This window comes from Pogona vitticeps, chromosome 4 (genome assembly GCF_051106095.1).
Source record: "Pogona vitticeps strain Pit_001003342236 chromosome 4, PviZW2.1, whole genome shotgun sequence".
NCBI lineage: Eukaryota > Metazoa > Chordata > Lepidosauria > Squamata > Agamidae > Pogona > Pogona vitticeps.
The window spans coordinates 59,540,763-59,557,819 of record NC_135786.1 but is presented as its reverse complement, the minus strand read 5'-3'; the positions used below and the strand labels follow the sequence as shown (position 1 = coordinate 59,557,819).

The following is a 17,057-nucleotide window of genomic DNA, read 5'->3' as shown; positions in this document are numbered from 1 at the left end:
AGCAGTAAGCGGAGAGAAAGAGCAAGTCTAACCCACAGGCTTTTAAAGGATGCTGCTGGCCTGCACTTATCATGACCTGTCATGACCTATTAAGTCACAGTGGGTTTCCCCCCCTGACTTTAGCAGACAACCTGCAAAGTGTCTTAAGCAAACCTTACCTTATCAAAAATGAAATGGCTATGGCTGAGATCATTAAAGACCAGAAATGTCAAGACATTGTTGGTTTCTCTTGTGTCACAATTTATATCCAGACTTCATAAAAAGATATGCAAAATTCCTGGGTGTACACAAACAGTGGCTGACCTGGGGCAAGATTTCAGGGCAGACATTCAGTGCCCCACTAAGCATAATGAGCCGGATGGCCCCAGATGCAATTTAAAAGTAAATGGTTAAAAATAAACAGTTGACTTCTAATGTTTGTCTTTTTTGAGTAATGAAGGTGTTGTGATGAAGCATGGTTTCACTTTTTTGTGGTGTAACTGTAGCTTTACCTCATGTTTTGTTGTGGATGAGAGGGGACACTTTGTACTTCAAACCAGTGGTTTGTAGCATTCATGCCTTCAAAAAAAAATTAAAATGTAACTAGTACTTGTAAAAAACAGTAAATAGTTGTTTCTTAAGTGTAACTCTCATGGTAACAAACACTGGGGGGGCAGTGGTTAAAAGTGTGAGTGTAACTATGTACTTTTTAAAAGGTAGTTAACCAGGCTCCCGGATTGGCTTACCACATAGTGGCTAAAATCTTGTAGTAAGTAGCAACTAGAGTAGCCCCAATGAATTAGTGGGGATTTGTTGAGTCAATGAATCAGTAGGGATTTGTTGAGTCAGCTCCTCTATAAATTCATTAATTTAGTGGATCTACTAGTGTTATGACTTATTCTTGGATTTTAGCCTTTGAAATGAAAGCCACAGTTGTTTATAAGCATCCTTCTCCGCCCCCAGAGAAGAACCAAACCAGCTCCTTCATTTAGAAGGGAACTGGGTGTGATGAAATACATGGGTAAGGAGACTAGAACAGTGATGTTGGAAAATGGTGCAGATATGATCAAACGTGGGCTATAGATCATTGGAAAGTCTATTAACTATATTGGATAATTAATGGCCAGTCTCCAATTTTGTAGTTCTGGGCAAGGTATCGGACTGTATGGTGACTTTCCAGTTCCAGAGGTTACTAAATGAAATGATTTATCTAGATCCATTTCAATCTGGATTCATGCTTGGTTATGGAACAATGAAGGTTTTGGTTGCCTTGATGGATGACCTACATTGGGAACTGGATGGGTGGAGTTCTGCTGGCTTTCAATACCATTTTTCTATAGTATCCTTCCAGGCTGCTTTTTTTTGGGGGGGGGTGGATCTTAGGGGTACTGTTTTACTGTGGTTCCAATTCTTCCCGGAGGGCTGAACTCAGATTGTGGTATTGGGGGAATCCTATTTGGGACCCAGCTGTTAGTTTTCAAGGTCCCCCATGGTTTAATTCTGTCCCCCATGCTATTTTACATGTCCATGGGCAACTAAAAGAGGTTGTCCACAGTTTTGGGGTTCAGTGCCATCAGTATACGAATGGCACCCAGCAGCATCTCTCTTCTGACTCCAAGGAACTTGTTCTGTGCCAAAACCAATGCCTGTTGCCAATAATGGACTGACATGCTAATTTAAAACCTAATTACTATACCTTGCAAAGCCACGGTGCTCACCATAGTGAGGAAAGTGTGTCCATGCAACCTGTTTGCCTGCTACAGGTAACTTACTGTCAACAACCAACTTTGAGGCTTCTCTCTTTTGTGGCTCTTTATCCTCGTGTCTATAAAATGTATGATAAATGATTAATAAGAGAATGACACTAAACATGTCCTCCTTGGAGAAAATATGAACTTGTTGCTCTTATTATAGGACTCAGATTTGCTAACAAAGTGATTGATAGGGCATCAGATGCAGATAGCTGAGAACGGTTTAAAAAGAGGGACATGTAACTATCCTTCATGGCATTTGTAAGTCCTGGACTCTGAAATGAGGCTTAAACAATGAAGGCAGGCACTGCAGTCAGGAACACTGCAGTCAGGAGATATCTGCAGCTGTATAAGCGCTTTTAATTTTGTGCCCTAAGTGAAATAAGCTCCTGATATCTGCTGTCTCATTCTTATAGTCAACTGCTTCACTGTGTGGTGAGATTGCCCTCTGTTGCTAAATAAGAAGAATGCAGACTGTATCCCAATAACAACAACAACAACAATCTGCATCTGGAAGAAACACACTTCAGTGGTCCCCATATTCATACTCTGATGGTGTGATTTCTGAGATTTGCAGCTGCTTATAGTATTGTGTGAAATTTCTTGATATTGCTCCCAAAGCCCCAATGACTATGGGGACCACTGAAGTGTGTTTCTTCCAGAGGTGAGATGTTTCAATTGCCAAATCTCTGCACTTTGTTAGTTTTTCTAATTCTTTATTTTCAACTTTGGCATCCCCTGGAATGCCAATGCTCTGGACATTTTTCATTATATTACTGCTATGTCTGGTGTGTTACGTTCAAGGTATCTATACATTTGGATCGGGAAATCCTACAAGATCTTGAAGGGTCCCCAGTTTTAGCCATGCCCATTTTGATTTATTATCATGCTTTCCATCAAGATTTCTCAGGTGTTGCCCATGTAGTGGATTATTTTTCCACCTATTTAATTTATTTTCTAATTGTTGTTTCTTATATTCAGCCTTTGTTTCTGTTGTTTTCAGAATATTCACCATTTTCAGTGCTTTCAGTAATTTTTCTCTGCTTGTACTGAAATAATCGTTTAGGCTTCTTTTTTCTCCCTCTACTACCTGCTGTATTTGCAGTAATCCACGGCCTCAGATTTTTCATGGTAAATATAATCTGTCCACATCGCTTTTTGAATGTAGTGCATGATGCATGTTCATTAGTATCCGTGTTTTTCAATCCAATTCTTCTAATTCGTTTTGAGTCCAATCTATTATCTCAGGGGGTATCTAATTACTCAAATGGCCCATGTGTTTATGGCTTTGATTGTATTTCCCCCAATAAATTTTGATTTTAAGATTTTCCACAGTCTTTTGATATATTCTTTCTGTCAATTCTTTAACTTCTGTGTGCACGAAGTTGTTTGCTTCTCGTATTCCAAGGTATTTATAATTTTCATCACTTGATAGTGATTTTATAATATTGCCATTTTTAAACTCTATTCCATCTAATTTTTGGATTTTGCCCCGATGTATAGACAGAGCTGCACATTTGTCAATTCCCAATTTCATTTTGATATCTTCACTAAATATTTGCACTGTGTTTAGCAGTGATTCTATCTATGTGGAACTTTTTGCATCATCATCATCATCGTCATCATCATCATTATTAACAAGGGGACTGTGAGAGGTTTCACTGAAGAAGTAACTTTTCTATGCTCTGAATTCACATGACATCTAACATGAATGGGATAGTGAGAACTCGATGTGAGAACAGTGTTAATGGGCATTCACACTAGGGTGGGCATATGAAAAGGAGGACAAGACTCCTGTATATTTTATAGTTGTGTCAAACTGGAAGTTATAGCATATGAAGCTTGTCACTTCTTGTCACTATACCTATTGAAATTTCCTCTTCCATGGAACTACTAAGAGTACAGAAGGCCTGCCTACTCATATTTTTGGTCCCTCCCCCAATTTCATTCTTACATGTGCAACGATGTGCAGAGAATTTAATGATATGAACCATAACTCAGGGTGTCACCTCTGATTTAAAATCTTTAATGACCAATTTCATTAGGGGCTAATACCCTTTCCAGACACCCTTGTGCAGTGTCATATTAAGCACTCGAAAGATTGCAGACACACCAGCAGCAGACCAAAGCCCATGGCTAGTAGTGGCAGGATTGGAAGAGGGAGATGTTTCCAAACCCTGATTTCAGAAAATTGTTGGAAATTTTAGGGCCCACAGAATGCCTGTGAAGAGTAGAGGAAGTAGGTTATTTAGCTGAAAGAATATGCAGAACTGGCCATAAATGTGTATCGTAAACACATTTGCGTGAGGAGGGATTTGTGCCTAGAAAGATCCTGTAAGCAGAGGGAGGGAGGAAGGGAGTTCAGTGCTTTCCCTCAGGATTTCTCCAGCTTGCAAGCGCCCCCATGGAATAAGCCATGTGTTGCGTGGTTGTGAGGTTCCTATTAATTTGTTGCTGTATACATCCCCCAGAGACACAAGCGATTGATTTCATAAAGCTGCCACATCCCGTGAGCAATTCATTTCCCATTCTTGAGTGATAGCCTGACTCTTTCTTCCCTTTCTATTACCTAACATACTCTACAGTACCTGCCTGAGAGGCTGTTGGGTGTAGATGCTGAACCGTGTGACTCCCTAGGTGGGTGGATAATCATAGAGCATCTTAGGCTTCCAAACTTCACATATTCTCCCCTGTTCTTACCTAATCCCAGTTGCATTTGCCAAAAACTCAGTTGCACTCAGCTAATCTATCATGAACCTGTATAGCTCAAGGTCATACAGCTTTTGAAACAATCAAAAGGCTGTGAAGGTCTCATGGTCTGTACGCTGTGGTGGCAAGCCAGGTTTGTCAGATAATTTTAGATCTTTTGCTAGTTCTGCTATGCGTGACTCACTGTGTATTATACTATATGTGTTTGTACACAAACATTATTGTCTATTTACATTTAATGAAAGGAAGATTCACCAGTGTTCAGGCCAGAACCTGAAAAAACTACTTCTTGGACTACAGAACTGGGGAGCCCAGCTCCACTTCAGGCTATTGATATCATGCAACCGAAGTAGAAATTGAGTCTCATGCTTGAGAACTTCTCTGTTCTTGATATCACAGGCCAAAAGAGATGTTATACATAGCTACATCGAATCCAAATGATGTCCCCATCCCAACATTGCTTTTTAAACAGCTGGACCTCCAGCTGGCCTTCCCTGTTTACCCCAACATCCTTTTGAATTGTCGCAAGCTCATGTGTCTAATATCTTCAGAGTCAGTCTTTTTCCTAATTGAAATAATATCTCTCACAAGCACTACCGTTATGCCCAGAGAACCCAATTACTGCATTTTTATCTTTTCACCCTTTCCAAAAATAAACAACAGCTTGTTTGTTTGAATTTTGCAAAATCCTTGTTCTGCTACTTCTGAAAAATAGTTCTCATTCCCATGGTTGTAATACAGGTCTGAAAATGTGCTCTCAACTAACTTGGGAGCTTGCATGTGGAGCCACTCTGTCCACATTTTCGGCTTGGAGGGAATGATTGAATTGGGGCAATGGAACATTTCACTCCTTGCAACATAATTCTAGACATTTCCTGAACACAGCTGTTCCCATTCTGTTTCTTAAAACAGGGACCACCCTGCCACCTGAAGCAGGATAACCACTGCCATTGCCTATATCTTTGTAGTGCCTGCTGACCCTGCCTCATCTCCTATCCCTGCTGGATATTGTTGTTGTTGCTGCTCTGGATGGGCCAAGTGGAAAAATTCTCATTTCCTAAAATTCTCAGATGTTTGTTTTTAGTTTTCTCAGCATATTGCCTAATCATCTGCTTTCCTCCATCATTCATAAGGAAGTTCACTCTACAGCAGGACCGCTGTATCTGCGGGGGACCCATTCCACGATCTATCGCAAATACCTGAAACCACAAATTGTAGTGAACCCTATATACAACATACAAGGAGGCAGGAAAAAGCCCATAAGGGGGCAGGTCAAAGGACACAAAGCCCACCCCTTGCATGTAGTACATAGGGTTGTGGTAAAATGCAGATAATTGAAACCATGGTTTCCTGCAGAAAGAGCAGAAAGATGGTTGGAGTGTGACCATCATGGATTAAAGCAGTGAGTGCTTTTTCCATTCACACCTCCCCCGAGCGACGGTGGTGGCAGCAGATCAGGAAGAGCGGCAAGGGGTGTGGGACAGAGCAGGAAGCACAGAAGCACAAAGGAGATCAAGCTGAGTTGGAAGACCACCGGCGGCAGCAGCGCTGCCACTTGCTCAGCAAAAAATCAAAGAAATGCTTCTCTGTTGCTCCTGGCTGGTTTGGTGGCGCACCAGGGAGCCGTGGGGCCTTGTAAGAGGCGTGGGGCACTACAGCACACACTTTTGGGAGCTCAGGCTTAAGGAAAGAGGATTCTTCTGGATTTGTGAGCGGACAGGAAACCAGCATATTTAAGAAGCAGCATCAGATAAGAAAAGAAAAAGAGGGATAAGAATGTAAGAACATAAGAAGAGCCCTGCTGGATCAGGCCAGGGGCCCATCTAGTCCAGCTTCCTGTATCTTTGTGTATTCCTGCCTCTGGGAACACACAAGACAACTAGATACAATGGTGCCGCAACTTACAAATGTACCTTCTCTCAGTTTTGACTTATGAACAGCTCCCGGCGCAACATTTTGCTTCGACTTGTGAATGGAGCTTCCACTTATGAACAGAAAAAAGGCAGGGGAAAAAGGCGGGTAATTCAGATTTCTAATTGTAGGTGGCAATGAGGCTGCCTTGTACTGTAGCTCTTTCACTTTTGGCAGCCAGAGAGTGTCAGCGGCGGCGGCTTGGGGCTGCCTCCTTCTGCTTCGGAGTGAGCATATGTGTGTGTCTGCAGGGAGGTAAGATGCTGTTTTCTCCTTTAAAAAACTGTTCTAGGTGGGTTTTTGCTGGGGCGGGTATGTTTCTGTGCTGTGTTCTTGGTGGCTTTGCTGTTTGTTTTTGGAGTTTTCTTCTTCTTCTTTTTAAACCTCAGCAATAGTGTTTATTTCTGGAGGTTTTCTTCTTCTTAAACCTCAGCAACAGAGTGCCTTCCGACCGGGCTTGCTGTGTTCTTTCTATTTTCTTGGTGATTTTTTTTCTTCAGCTGGAACGGATTAATCAGTTTTCAATGCATTCCTATGGGAACTGGTGCTTCGATTTACGAACATTTCGACTTATGAACACCTTTAGGACTGACATATCTTATTGACACTAGCTTTCCTGGATTAGAGTCTACTTCTTCAGGTGCATCTAAAGAGTAAAATGCATCTGCCATATAAAACGTTTCAGTTTTATAAGACACCACAAGACTCTTTGCTGTTTTTACTAAAATGCAGCTTCTTGTTTCAGAAATCCACCAGGCAATACATGTAGCACTATAGAGCAAGGCATAGAGATGCTTTCTCTCTTTCCCTTGATAGGAATGCCTGCATAGGACTTTTCTCTTGCATACTAATTCATCCTATTAGATCTGGCCGACCTTATAATACACAGGTTCAGGGGTTTTAAGTTCTGAACTGAGATTATTCATAATTTTCTGATTGGCTGAATAGACCACTGACATCAGAAATTAAGTAAAACACCGGTCGTCTATTAAGGTGCTGATTTTCACTCATCTCAGAGTCCCGTCAATGCAAAACACCTCGTTCTCACTCTTGTGTTTTCCTGACAATATCAAATCAGAAGGCCAGTGGTGCATTCAAAGAGAAATTATTTCCAAAACCTGCTCTATATGCAAGACTCCATGGTTGCTAAGCTACCTTTGTGTTCTTAGGAGATTTCACAAAATGTTGTTTCTGTGTTTTCTAGGCTTTGGGCAAGGCACTCCAAAGCACTTTCTCTCTGCCTTAATACAGTTAAAGAAAGACATCTTTGGGAATAGAATCTCCCCCAAGCAGCTAAACAGGAGAAAAGTGTCCAGGCAAGGATCAGACAAATGTATTATCATGAATTATCAGTAATTCTTTCTTTGAGGAAAGAGAGGGTTGACCAATGCTGAAAACCATCTCCCCTTCCCAGATCCATTGGTGGACCTGAGATCACTGCTAAGAGTTCTCTGCCTAAAAGCTTCACAGGTACCTCATCCTGGCAATTATGGCACAACCACTCAATCTTATTCCATTCTAACACCTGAAACTGCCAGAGCAAAATACCCCACTGAGGCAAGATAAGAAAGGGGGCGCTATATTGATGTTGTTATATAGAATTGCTGCAGCCTGCTGCCATATTTTTCCCTCTGGCAGCCATTTAAAGACTGTCCTAGCCTTTTCCTTTGGCTGCTTGCCAAAAAGGTCTACCCTTCCCTGAGTGGTTCTGAAGTCACAGGGTGGTGGCATATGCTTTGCTCAGGCTTCCTGCCCGGGGTTCTCTGCAGGAGCTGTGCAGCTGGATCTTCTCCTTTCTCCTTGTTGTGCCTTGGATTTCAAGATGGTAGTGTTGCGGTGTCGTGTATGGAGATTCAAGTCTCTGGCAGTTGGAACTCCCAGGAGAGTCAGTGTCCGAGGTTCTTTTGTCTGTGCCATTGGAGCTTGTGAGCTGAGCTGGGGGCAATTTGGTGTTATTCTGCATATTGCATGTGTTGTGTTGCAAGGTGTCAGATGAGATCGTATTGCAGTACTGTAGTTTCACTACCTCTTGTTGTGGTATGTACTAGCAGAGATTGTATGGACACTATGAATTATCTTCTATTTTTATGCCATGTTGGTTGGTATTCTGTATCTAAAAGATCTGTTTTCTCCTCTCCCTCTCCCCCAGGATGAGTATGAAAATAGCTTAACTCTGCCACCCCTCCTTAAAGGCAGGAGCTGCTCAGCCATATTGCTTGCTCTGACTATTCAAAGCACACACAGGATGGCACTGGCACCTCTTAAACTGAAGTGAATTACAAACATTGGCTATATTAGCTGAACAATCTCTCTCAAGCCATACTGCCCCTGTGAAGTGTTCTGAGACAAGCCAAAGCTCTCTCCACAGTGCAAAGAATGGTGGGTTACGTGGTTGCAAGCAGGAGTGGATGAGCCTCTGTTTGAGGTTCTTGTTTCCTACATTGTTCTGTGCCCGGGCAGCCAGAGAGAATTTGTTACACTTCTCATTGCTGTGACAGCCTCAGGTGTAACACATGTAATGCAGGGTAGCCTCTGTTCATTCTCCTTTGTTGGAACTTTGAAGGTCAACCAACTTTCTGAATAAAAGGCAAATTTGCATATATTTAAAAAGGCACACTCAAGTGCTACTTGTTCTACATATTAAGCTGCTTTTTAAAAAGTCGTCTGCTATGGTAATAAAATAAAAGTTCATTGAAAACGCCAAATGTGAAACTTTGATGTCAGGAGAGCCACATCATAAACTACAGTTGATACTCGTTTGTAAATTACGAATGAATTGAGAAGTTATATTTTCGGTGTCATAAGAAAAGAAGAAAAAAAGACAACTTGAAAGCAGCGCTGAAAGCATTATCCAATTAATTAGTGTGATTAATCAAGTGCATTAACCACAGTTTAAACATGTGGATTTAAAAAATCAAGTATTAATCAGAACCATCCCCTCTGAGTGAGCTTCATTGCTTGCAGCATTGTTTTAAACATTCTCTGCACACACCTTGAGAATGGTGTGACTTGTACAAGGTGAATTCTCAAAATTTTGTCTGTGTCTGTAAGATTTTTCTGAGAGCTACTGTAAAGCCCCATAAATATCCACAAAATATAAGATGCATTTTTAGTATTTAGTTTACTTTGTTTGATTAAATGTGGCCATTAGTATAGACAAAACCATATATCTCTGAGCTAGATACAAGCAAATGAACCATAGTATCAGTCTCCTTGCCAAGGTAAAGTGGTATATTCTAAGTGATGTGTATAGATCTGGACTTAGAAAAGTCCAAGGTTTGAACTAAAAACCCAAAAAGTAATCTGGAATGGAGAGGCCTGTAAGCAGAATACAAAGAATCAGAATGATAGGAATTATTCCCATTCCTTTCCTAACCATATTTCACGTCAGTTGTGTACTATAACTGCATTTGTCGTAAGTATACAAAAAGAAAGAGTCCCAATGAACAGCCATTTTGGTACACACCCTACTGCACATTTGTGTCCAGTGAAAAACCCTCCTGGGTTCTTGGCAGGCAGCTAGAGACACACACAAAAAGCCATTCAAGGTCAACTTCAACAGCTCAAGGGAATTTGGACATCTGTATGGATTCAAACAGCAAGTTTACTAAGTAATCGGTATTGTTTGTATTAACTCAGAATTGCCCTGGGCTGCTGGAGGTTGGAAATACCCATGAAATCTGGATGCTGTGCTTAATCACAGATGCTGGCAACCACGCTCTTCCATAAATATAGTCCACTTCCATATTAATTTTAATTTTCTTTGCCACCAATTCTGCTTTTCTTTCACTGTGTTAGTTAATTACCATAAAGTAGGCCCATTGAATCAGGAACCATTTGGTGAGTCAATTCCTCTGTAAGTTCCATTGATTCAAAAGGGCCTACTCCAGTTGCAATTTACTACACTAGCCAACAAGATGCTAAAATAAATCACAACTAGAGCAGGCCTATTTGAATCAGTGGAACAAGGAGGAGTTCACTCACCAAATCCCCATGCAACTCTAGGTGCTGCTTACTATACTATGCAACAGGACTTCAACCACTGTGTTTTTATTTGTGCTTGGTTCTTTTTAGTAAATGAAGAATCTGGTAAGTTTACTGTGACTTAAGGAATCTCCTTGCATTGACATAAAGTATATGGGTGCTCTTACTATACAGCAATCTCCTTGCCCTGTCTGTGTCCCTCTTGATATTTTAAATAATTCCTGCCATCTCTGACCATTGGTGATGCTGTCTGGGACTACTAAGAGTTTTATTTCTAAATATATTGAGGAAATCACGTGCAGCAAATTGCTCTACAGAATCAAATAATGCAAATGATTTTTCTACAGGTCCCACAGGAGTACAGTCATGATCTCTTGGGATGTTAGTTGATGGTAGGAAAAAACCCCACATGTATCACTACTATAACTGCTACCATACTTAGTTCTGCTTACCTTGCTGGGTTGCCTGCCAAAGCACGTAAACCTTGGGCTGGATGAGGCAATGAACTGGCTTGATATAATAAGGCTTGCCTAAAAATGTTCATACTTTCATGATGTTTTATTTATTTATTTATTTATGTTATTTATATCCCGCCTGTCCACATCCTGTCCCTGGGAAGCAGCAGCCTTTTCATTTGTCCTGTCAGGGAGCAATGGTTTTCTGCTTCAGTCCCAAGAGCCCCTAAAGGGTCCTTGGAAACCTAACAAATGGTCAGAAATGGTGGGTCAACTGCTTTAAAAATCAGCATGTTCAGCTGCTTTTCTAATAATCATCTGCTGTCAAGTCAGTTCTGACTTATGGATATCCTTTTCAGGGTTTTCTAGGTACTCAGAGGTGGCTTACCATTTCCCTTCTTCTGGAGGCACCTTAGGACTGTGCAGCGTGCCCAAGGCTACACAGGCTGGTTCTGCTCGCAGGAGGCACAGTAAGAAATCAAACTCCCAACCTCTGGCTCTGCAGCCAGCTGCTTTTCTATGTAGTACAAAAGTTGTGCAATGTAATTTGGTATCATATGCTGTAGTGATGGCCGCTGCTAATCTGAACCAGCTATAAAAGGGGAATGGACACACTTTGTTATTGTTTTGTGGTTGATGAGGCTATCAGTGGCTCCTAGTCACTAGGAGTAACTAGTGGCTCCTAGTTATGTCCTTTGTAGCATAAGAGGCAATGTTGTTGTTTAGTTGTCTAGTCATGTCTGAATCTTCGTGATCCCATGGACCAGAGCACGCCAGGCACTCCTATCTTCCACTGCCTCCCAGAGTTGGGTTAAATTCATGTTGGTCGCACACAAGGCAATAGTCTCTGTACATTGGTATGTACCATGAGTGAGGATAGTGGTGGTGGTATTGTTACACTCATGTCCTACTTGTGGGTTTCCCATGAGCATCTCCTTGGCCACAGTGTGAACAGAATGCAGGGCAAGATGGGCCATTGATCAGACCAAGCATGACTCTTCTTACGTTCACTGGTGTTCTCCCCTTGCCAATACAACCACAGCCAAAGGTATGTTGGTTGCTTTCTAAGGCAGATTGTCAGTTCAATCAAGGCAACAGTGAGCTGCAAAAGGTGTGGCCAGTGTTCTGTGTGTGCCGTAGGCAACCTGCAGGCAGCATGTAGCCCTTGCCCAAATGCCATGGAGCTCTTAGCCTAACATCAAAACCCTCTGCAACTGATCTGTTCAGGATAAGAGCTCTGTTTCACTCCCAGCAGCCTGCTGGCAGAGCGGTGGAAGGGAGGGAAAGTGTGTCATTGCCCAAAGGTAGGGAAATTTGTTTTTCAAACCATGATCCCCATCATTTATTATATTTGTTTTCTTGTAAGCATTTCACCCTGCTGTTCAGCTGACGAGGCTCCCAGAGTAGCTTACATAAGATCAATAAAAACAATAACAAATCATGAAAGCACAGTAAACTCTGCATGTCTTTTTAAATTGCCTGTTTAAAAAGTGATGACAATGATGACAGTATGCCTTGCTGGCTGCTGCTTCCTCTCTTGACCAGAAGACACTTGGTTATCATGGCCTTTGGGAAGAATGGTCAATGTCATTCCTTTGGGAGAAGTAGCAGAAAGTGGAGTTAGCAAAGAGCCAGAGGGCTTCTGGAACAGCCTGCACACAAGGCAGTCGGCACTAGAATTGCAGGGGGTACCTGCCAGCTTCCAGATGTTGTTTGATAGTCAACACTCATCAGCCCTGGAGTTGCAATCCCAGAACACAGGGGGTGGACAGCATATTTCCCATCCATGTCCCCCAAAAATGCCCTAAAATTCTCTGTAATACAGAAAACATTTTCCTCCTGGTCAAAGTGGTTTTGGAAAAAAAAAACAGACTACTGTATAGCAGTCAGCCATTTGAGATAAGAATGGAAGGCTTCTCAATTTGGTGCCCTCCAGATATTCAGGTCTACAACCTCCATAAGCCACAGCATGCATGCCCACTGATTTAGGTGCTAGTCCAACACAGCTGGAGGGTGTTGGGTTAGCAAAAGCTGGATTGGGGTTTGCTAGGTGTAGTAAGTGCACAAGGAAACTCCTTTGGATCTTTTACTTTTTTTCCTTCCCTCAGTGCTCCCCTTCCCTGGCCTCCTCCCCAGCAGAAATAAACTGAACAAGGTGTGCCACCCCCACCCGGTCTGCAGCAAAGCTTTCTCTGCTACCCAGTGTAGTTGCTTCCTTTGTTCCTGGAGACAGATGTCTCAGGTCTGTCATGATTGGATCCATCATCAGTTTGTCAACCAGATTTAGGTGACACGCTCTTTGTCCTGTCTCTGTTCACATACCTTGTGTTTGTCAGCCAGGATGCACTGGACCACACTGCATGTTCTGCAGAGGGAGGTGGTGCAAAGAAAGCGCTCAACATGATAGAAGCATATCTGATATCCTTCAAGAATGCTATACCAACCAACATATGACATACCCTTTGTTAGTCTTGCCCTGTCTCCCATAGGGAATTTTGGGCTCCTTTTAATCCAAATCATGAAAGCACAGAACCAAACCAAGCTGTAGGGAGTGTCTAAGTGCAACAAGGCACCTGAGATGTGTCTGTGTTTATTCTGATGAGTGTCACACCCCTCTGTGCTCCCCACACCCACAAGACCCCCCACCATCTGAGTACATGAGTGTAGGATGTTGCACTAAAAAGTGTACAATGGCTAAAGGGTCCCATGCCGTTTCTCCAGTGGAAATCATCCCCTTCCAGTGAATAAGCAGACCACAAGATATTCTTGCATGGAGTTATTGTGTGGAATACAGACTTTGATCCTCAGCTCTGTGAAGAAGGACATCAGCCGTTATGCTGATGCACAAATATAAGCTAAACCAGAGGTGGTTCTTTGCTCTTTTAGGCCTTCTTTCCTCCTCTGCCTTGTAGGACCCCTTAATACTATACACATTCTTCTTCTGCCTCTTTAATTCATGTGGTCAAATTAACTCTTCAATTAATCTGTGGTTAATGTGAGGAGGGAAGTAGTAATCAAAGCTGTGTTTGGAAACATAGGAAGAGATAAGCATTAGCTAATAAACAGAGATGTAGGACTGAGCTCCCTGCAGTATCCTTGATCTCCCCCCCCCCCCTTTTTTGCCAAAATACTAGAAGAGGAAGCAAAGCATGTTAAGAGCTGTGCTTTTAGGGTGGCCACTTGCTCATCAACAGACAAGAAGACGAAGGAAAGCACAGGTTTGCATTAAATATGTTTGCTAACTTTTACCTAACAACCACTACCATCTTAGAACTGCAGAGGTGGAAGGGACCCTAGATCATCAAGTCCAGCCCCTGTCAAGGAAGCACAGTGAGAAACTAAACTCCGAACTTCTTGCTCCACAGCCAGAGACCTAAGCCACATCAGTTCTGGAACAATGTGAAATGGGTAATTATTATTTATTTATTTTTTAAAAAAATACAGTTGTTGCTATGTGCCACCTGGTTGTTGCCTATGAATGAATACCGCACTTCCAAAAAGACATTATTGACTCTGCTCAGGTTTTACAAACCAGAGGGCATGCCTTCCTTTCTGGAATGAAACCATCTCAGACAGAGTTTTCCCTTTCTCTCATTGCCTTCCGCTATTCCTAGAATTATTGTAGTTTTGAGTCAGTTTGCCTTTTCATTATACATCTAAAGTACAATAGTCTTAGTTTAGTCATTTTAGCTTTTAATGAGACTTCAGGGTTGATTTGACCTAGAACCCGTTTATGTGTCTTTCTGGCAGTCCATGGTATCCTGTCAGCATTTTTCATTGTCCAATTTCCTCATCTGTACATAGTAATTGGGAATATAGTAGCATGGATGATCTTGACCTTGTTCTCCAGTAACACATTCGTAGACTTGGTATCTTATCCACTTTTTAAATACCTGCCATTCCAAATCCCAGTCTTCTTCTGATTTCTTGGCAGCAGTCTCCATTTCAACCGATGACTGAAATCTTAACAGTTTGGTGGTGTTTTTTTTTAATGTCAACATAAAAATTACATAATTTTTCTGCAGTCCCTATTTTTGTCTTCTTAATTGACAACTATAATTCTGCTTTTGCCTTTAACCTTTGCCAGTACTTGTTTCAAGTCATTGCTGGAAACTCAACACAGCCTAACTATAGCAGGAAAGCTTGTGACCAAGTGATTTACGTACATGCCTGCTCAGTCTGCTGTCCTGGTGGTAATTGTTGATGGGCAACATCAAGGCCCCTGTTCTCCATTCTTGCTACAGTGGGTTGGTTTTTAAAAAATATTTAAATGGAATTTGGAGTGGATAGGCTTTCGAGCTCAGCCTTCTCTGCCAGCTCTTCAAACACGACTGTGTCCTCTGTAAAGAAGAGGGGAAAGACCATCTTGTTTGTCTTTCCTGCAATAGATAACCAGAGTATCCCATTAACATTTCTCTCTCCCAGGTTGGGAGGGTTCACCATTACTGGGACTGACTATGAGTCCTGGGCAGAATGCCAGTGGCGTCTCTTTTAAAGTAAGAAGAGCCAGATGGGGACAACAAGAAAAATGGAACTGAGCTAATAATGAAAGGAGTGAGGCTGAAATGGCCTTTTGTTACACCTGCACCCACAGTGTTCCTGCTTTGTGCCATACCTTATTAGGCCATGCAACCCTTTCCAACCAAAAAAGAAAATAACAACATGGGCAGGAACCAGGGCTGTGGTAAAGAAGCCTAATCGGCATTTAAAGAGGGAATTACATTTGCATCATTTTAGCAACATATTAATAGCCACAGACACCAAGGCTCACTCTGGAACAGGAACTGTTTCAGGGAAGCGTTAGCATAATAGGTGATTGTAGTATTAGCAGCCAAAGTGTAACAGATGAGCTGTCAGGACCAGGTACCAGATGGTGAAGAAACAAAGCCCCAGATTGGCTATTTTAAGCCAGTTTCATGCTATTTTAGAAATTCACATGCCACTTGAACTTGTGAGCAAGAGGTCCCTCTTTGTTTGACTTCATTGTTATTTTATATATTTGGACTGTTTTTCATTGTATCTATTATGTTTTGTATATGCAAGTCACCTTGCAAGGATAGTACCTTGAAAGGCAGGGTACAAATCTATAAAATGGATAAGAATAAATGAAAATGAAAAGGGTCAGCAGGTGAACCGGTGGAGGAACGGAGTAGAAAACACAATATCCTGAGATGTAGGAAGTTACTGTTTGAGAAGTAAGATTTTGGGACTACAGTTTCCAGAATATCCCAGCAAATGGTGACCACGCTGAATGGGATCTTCTGAGACTTAGAGTCCAAGGAAGTAACTCTTCTAATCTCTTATTATAGCACCTACACCCTGCATGTTTTTTTGCTGTAGAATATTTGAGGGTTCAGGCCTAAGTTTTCAATGAGGATGCGGCAATCTTTGGCTCTTCGTTTCCTTGCTTGTTCATCAGAATGTGTTCCTGCTATTGCCTGCCATGCTCCTGCTACCCTGGGGAAGCTACAGTTCTAAATCACAACTCAGACTTGGGTTGCAATCCTAAATGTAATTACTGGAAAATGGAGGTAAATTGAAAGTAAAGAGAGTCAATTATTCAAGATTTATTCCCAAATCAACTTGGTTAGGGAAATTCTGCATGTATACCTTCCAGGCTCAGGGACTCTTCAATGCCACTCAAGGATGGGACCAGCCCTAAAGAACAGAGATAGTGTCCATGGCTCATAGAGCTAGTAGACAAAACAGGTGACTTATTTTGATATTTATGTCTGGAATGTTATAGTATTGTTGTTTGCAGTACCCAGCCTTATCAAATAATCAGCTGTTAAGGACCAAACTCAGGCCCTTCTTTTCACTAGGTCATACAGCAACACCTGAATCTTGAACAAAAGCCAGCTAGGTTGAAATTAGTAGGAACTAGTTGTCAAAAAACAGTCCTTCACAGAAGGAGTAAGATGGAGGAGATCCTGCCCTCTCCAACTATGCCGAGTCCAGCAGCTTACTCAACTGCATTTATGGGGATACTAGCTGCTTATTTATTTAATATTTTATTTTTAAACTACTAGGAATAGGGTAGGGAATACAAAAGGTAAAAGGAAGTAGAAGGGAGGGGGAAAGGATTTTAAGCATAGGAGAACACAGAGTACAGTGGTGCCCCGCATAGTGACAATAATCCGTTCCAGAAATATTGTCACTATATGGATTCGTTGCTATGCGGGGGGAAAAAGCCCATAGGAATGCATTAAAACCCGTTTAATGCATTCCTATGGGCAAAAAACTCACCATTATGCGAAAATCCTCCATA

General features: G+C 41.8%; 1 long non-coding RNA gene across 1 annotated transcript in view; it reads left to right on the top strand.

Moving 5' to 3' along the window:
* LOC144589026 (uncharacterized) overlaps window positions 1-14,198 on the top strand; it is a 43,612-nt gene extending 29,414 nt beyond the window's left edge. The window contains exons 2-3 of the long non-coding RNA XR_013544863.1: window positions 11,149-11,259; window positions 14,155-14,198. This is a non-coding gene — a long non-coding RNA (uncharacterized LOC144589026). The remainder of the gene's footprint in view (window positions 1-11,148; window positions 11,260-14,154) is intronic.
* The last annotated feature ends 2,859 nt before the right edge of the window (window positions 14,199-17,057 follow it).